This window comes from Triticum urartu, chromosome 3A (assembly GCF_056163025.1).
Source record: "Triticum urartu cultivar PI428250 chromosome 3A, HENAU_Tu73, whole genome shotgun sequence".
In the NCBI taxonomy this organism is placed as follows: domain Eukaryota; kingdom Viridiplantae; phylum Streptophyta; class Magnoliopsida; order Poales; family Poaceae; genus Triticum; species Triticum urartu.
Genome location: NC_141875.1, coordinates 54,412,513 through 54,418,512, shown reverse-complemented (window position 1 = coordinate 54,418,512; position 6,000 = coordinate 54,412,513).

The window sequence follows — 6,000 nt, the reverse complement described above, 5'->3', positions numbered from 1 at the left end:
GACGAGGTAACTGTACCTGCTCCCTTATTGGAAAGTAGTACATCACAGAAAACTGTTTCTGTGACACCCACACCAGTTAGTGAGGAAGCTAATGATGATGATCATGAAACTTCAGAACAAGATACTACTAAACCTCGTAGATCAACCAGAGTAAGATCCGTGCCAGAGTGGTACGGTAATCCTATTCTGGAAGTCATGCTACTAGATCATGATGAACCTACGAACTATGAAGAAGCGATGGTGAGCCCAGATTCCGCAAAGTGGCTTGAAGCCATGAAATCTGAGATGGGATCCATGTATGAGAACAAAGTATGGACTTTGGTTGACTTGCCCGATGATCGGCAAGCAATTGAGAATAAATGGATCTTCAAGAAGAAGACTGACGCTGACGGTAATATTACTGTCTACAAAGCTCGACTTGTCGCAAAAGGTTTTCGGCAAGTTCAAGGGATTGACTACGATGAGACCTTCTCACCCGTAGCGATGCTTAAGTCCGTCCGAATCATGTTAGCAATTGCCGCATTTTATGATTATGAAATTTGGCAGATGGATGTCAAAACTGCATTCCTGAATGGATTTCTGGAAGAAGAGTTGTATATGATGCAACCAGAAGGTTTTGTCGATCCAAAGGGAGCTAACAAAGTGTGCAAGCTCCAGCGATCCATTTATGGACTGGTGCAAGCCTCTCGGAGTTGGAATAAACGTTTTGATAGTGTGATCAAAGCATTTGGTTTTATACAGACTTTTGGAGAAGCCTGTATTTACATGAAAGTGAGTGGGAGCTCTATAGAATTTCTGATATTATATGTAGATGACATATTACTAATTGGAAATGATATAGAATTTCTGGATAGCATAAAGGGATACTTGAATAAGAGTTTTTCAATGAAAGACCTCGGTGAAGCTGCTTACATATTAGGCACTAAGATCTATAGAGATAGATCAAGACGCTTAATTGGACTTTCACAAAGCACATACCTTGACAAAGTTTTGAAGAAGTTCAAAATGGATCAAGCAAAGAAAGGGTTCTTGCCTGTGTTACAAGGTGTGAAGTTGAGTAAGACTCAATGCCCGACCACTGCAGAAGATAGAGAGAATATGAAAGATGTTCCCTATGCTTCAGCCATAGGCTCTATCATGTATGCAATGCTGTGTACCAGACGTGATGTGTGCCTTGCTATAAGTCTAGCAGGGAGGTACCAAAGTAATCCAGGAGTGGATCACTAGACAGCGGTCAAGAACATCCTGAAGTACCCGAAAAGGACTAAGGATATGTTTCTCGTATATGGAGGTGACAAAGAGCTCATCGTAAACGGTTACGTTGATGCAAGCTTTGACACTGATCCGGATGATTCTAAATCGCAAACCGGATACGTGTTTACATTAAACGGTGGAGCTGTCAGTTGGTGCAGTTCTAAACAAAGCGTCGTGGCGGGATCTACATGTGAAGCAGAATACATAGCTGCTTCGGAAGCAGCAAATGAAGGAGTCTGGATGAAGGAGTTCATATCCGATCTAGGTGTCATACCTAGTGCATCGGGTCCAATGAAAATCTTTTGTGACAATACTGGTGCAATTGCCTTGGCAAAGGAATCCAGATTTCACAAGAGAACCAAGCACATCAAGAGACGCTTCAATTCCATCCGGGATCTAGTCCAGGTGGGAGACATAGAGATTTGCAAGATACATACGGATCTGAATGTTGCAGACCCATTGACTAAGCCTCTTCCACGAGCAAAACATGATGAGCACCAAGGCTCCATGGGTGTTAGAATCATTACTGTGTAATCTAGATTATTAACTCTAGTGCAAGTGGGAGACTGAAGGAAATATGCCCTAGAGGCAATAATAAAGTTATTATTTATTTCCTTATATCATGATAGATGTTTATTATTCATGCTAGAATTGTATTAACCGGAAACATAATACATGTGTGAATACATAGACAAACAGAGTGTCACTAGTATGCCTCTACTTGACTAGCTCGTTAATCAAAGATGGTTATGTTTCCTAACCATGAACAAGGAGTTGTTATTTGATTAACGGGATCACATCATTAAGTGAATGATCTGATTGACATGACCCATTCCATTAGCTTAGCACCCGATCGTTTAGTATGTTGCTATTGCTTTCTTCATGACTTATACATGTTCCTATGACTATGAGATTATGCAACTCGCGTTTACCAGAGGAACACTTTGTGTGCTACCAAACGTCACAACGTAACTGGGTGATTATAAAGGAGCTCTACAGGTGTCTCCAAAGGTACATGTTGGGTTGGCGTATTTCGAGATTAGGATTTGTCACTCCGATTGTCGGAGAGGTATCTCTGGGCCCTCTCGGTAATGCACATCACTTAAGCCTTGCAAGCATTGCAACTAATGAGTTAGTTGTGGAATGATGTATTACAGAACGAGTAAAGAGACTTACCGGTAACGAGATTGAACTAGGTATTGAGATACCGACGATCGAATCTCGGGTAAGTAACATACCGATGACAAAGGGAACAACGTATGTTGTTATGCGGTCTGACCGATAAAGATCTTCGTAGAATATGTAGGAGCCAATATGAGCATCCAGGTTCCGCTATTGGTTATTGTCCGGAGACATGTCTCGGTCATGTCTACATTGTTCTCGAACCCGTAGGGTCCGCACGCTTAAGGTTACGATGACAGTTATATTATGAGTTTATGCATTTTGATGTACCAAAGTTTTTTCGGAGTCCCGGATGTGATCACGGACATGACGAGGAGTCTCGAAATGGTTGAGACATAAAGATTGATATATTGGAAGCCTATATTTGGATATCGGAAGTGTTCCGGGTGAAATCGGGATTTTACCGGAGTACCGGGAGGTTACCGGAACCCCCCGGGAGGTACATGGGCCTTAATGGGCCTTAGTGGAAGAAGAGGAGAGGCGGCCAGGGCTGGGCCGCGCGCCCCTCCCCCCTAGTCCGAATAGGACAAGGAGAGAGGGGGCCGGCGCCCACTTCCTTCTCTCTCTCTCTCTCTCTCTCTCTCTCTCTCTCTTTTCCCACCTCGCGAGTCCTATTCCAACTAGGATTGGGGGAGAAGTCCTACTCCCGGAGGGAGTAGGACTCCTCCTGGCGCACCCTATGTGGCCGGCCGGCCTCCCCCTCTTGGTCCTTTATATACGGAGGCAGGGGCACCCCAGAGACACACAAGTTGATCGACGTGATCTTATTCTTAGCCGTGTGCGGCGCCCCCAGCCGCCATAGTCCTCGATAATATTGTAGTGGTGCTTAGGCGAAGCCCTGCGACAGTAGTACATCAAGATCGTCACCACGCCGTCGTGCTGACGGAACTCTTCCCCGACATTTTGCTGGATCGGAGTCCGGGGATCGTCATCGAGCTGAACGTGTGCTAAAACTCGGAGGTGCCGTAGTTTCGGTGCTTGATCGGTCGGGCCGTGAAGACGTACGACTACATCAACCAAACGCTTCCGTTGTCGATCTACCAAGGGTACGTAGATCACACTCTCCCCTCATTGCTATGCATCACCATGATCTTGCGTGTGCGTAGGAATTTTTTTGAAATTACTACGTTCCCCAACAGTGTGAGCCCCCTTCGGTTGGCGAGGTGGGACTAAACTCTGCCCGCAACGAGGACCAACCCTTTAGTCCTGGTTTGTGGCACAAACCGGGACTAATGGTCATGGGCCAGGGGCGAGGAGCAAAATTATAAACTTTCTGTTAGTGCCATTAGTTTTAGAAAGTTGAAAGTTGGCATGGGCCAGGGACTAATGGTCATGGTATTACGAGGGCCGAACCATAAGACATGAAAGCATTTCAAATGAACTCTGAAAAAGTTGAAAGTTGGCATGGTATCATAATTTCACCCACATATTATGTGCATGTACAAAACGGACAATGGTAGCATGTTCGTGTGTTACAAAGTTGGCATGGTATCATCATAATAGTTCCGGGAGAAAGTCTTCACTTTTTCTTCGCTTGTGTCATTTGCTTATTGCGTCGTAACCATGGATAATCTTCATTGTTTATTAGGATGCTTGGGTCAGCCTTGACATTGAAGGGAGGAATTTCATGAAACTTTTCATAATCTTCAGACATGTCTGTCTTGCCGTCCACTCCCAGGATGTCCCTTTTTCCTGAAAGAACTATGTGGCGCTTTGGCTCATCGTATGATGTATTCGCTTCCTTATCTTTTCTTTTTCTCGGTTTGGTAGACATGTCCTTCACATAGATAACCTGTGCCACATCATTGGCTAGGACGAACAGTTCGTCAGTGTATCCAAGATTTTTCAGACCCGCTGTTGTCATTCCGTACTGTGGGTCTACCTGTACCCCGCCGCCTAACAGATTGACCCATTTGCACTTAAACAAAGGGACCTTAAAATCAGGTCCGTAGTCAAGTTCCCATATGTCCACTATGTAACCATAATATGTGTCCTTTCCGCTCTTGGTTGCTGCATCAAAGCGGACACCGCTGTTTTGGTTGGTGCTCTTTTGATCTTGGGCGATCGTGTAAAATGTATTCCCATTTATCTCGTATCCTTTGTAAGTCAATACAGTCAAAGATGGTCCCCTGGACAACAAGTACAACTCATCACAAACAGTGTTGTCACCTCTGAGACGTGTTTCCAACCAACTGCTGAAAGTCCTAATGTGTTCACATGTAATCCAGTCGTCGCACTGCTCCGGGTGTTTGGAGCGCAGACTGTTCTTGTGTTCATCGACATACGGGGTCACCAAGGTAGAATTCTGTAGAACTGTGTAGTTTGCTTGAGACCAAGAATATCCGTCCCTGCATATTATTGAGTCTCTTCCAAGAGTGCCTTTTCCAGTCAGTCTCCCCTCATACCGCGATTTAGGGAGACCTATCTTCTTAAGGCCAGGAATGAAGTCAACACAAAACCCGATAACATCCTCTGTTTGATGGCCCATGGAGATGCTTCCTTCTGGCCTAGCGCGGTTACGGACATATTTCTTTAGGACTCCCATGAACCTCTCAAAGGGGAACATATTGTGTAGAAATATGGGCCCCAGGATGACAATCTCGTCGACTAGATGAACTAGGACGTGCGTCATGATATTGAAGAAGGATGGTGGGAACACCAGCTCGAAACTGAAAAGACATTGCGCCACATAACTCCTTAGCCTTGGTACGATTTCTGGATCGATCACCTTCTGAGAGATTGCATTGAGGAATGCACATAGCTTCACAATGGCTAATCGGACGTTTTCCGGTAGAAGCCCCCTCAATGCAACCGGAAGCAGTTGCGTCATAATCACGTGGTAGTCATGAGACTTTAGGTTCTGAAACTTTTTCTCTGGCATATTTATTATTCCCTTTATATTCGACGAGAAGCCAGTCGTGACCTTCATACTAAGCAGGCATTCAAAGAAGATTTCTTTCTCTTCTTTCGTAAGAGCGTAGCTGGCAGGACCTTTATACTGCTTCGGAGGCATGCCGTCTTTTTCGTGCAAACGTTGCAGGTCCTCCCGTGCCTCAGGTGTATCTTTTGTCTTCCCATACACGCCCAAGAAGCCTAGCAGGTTCACGCAAAGGTTCTTCGTCACGTGCATCACGTCGATTGAGGAGCGGACCTCTAGGTCTTTCCAGTAGGGTAGGTCCCAAAATATAGATTTCTTCTTCCACATGGGTGCGTGTCCCTCAGCGTCATTCGGAACAGCTAGTCCACCGGGACCCTTTCCAAAGATTATGTAGTGTAAATCATTGACCATAGCAAGCACGTGATCACCGGTGCGCATGGCGGTCTTCTTCCGGTGATCTGCCTCGCCTTTGAAATGCTTGCCTTTCTTTCGACATTGATGGTTGGTCGGAAGAAATCGACGATGGCCCAGGTACACATTCTTCCTGCATTTGTCCAGGTATATACTTTCAGTGTCATCTAAACAGTGCGTGCATGCGTGGTATCCTTTGTTTGTCTATCCTGAAAGGTTACTGAGAGCGGGCCAATCGTTGATGGTCACGAACAGCAACGCCTTAAGGTTAAATT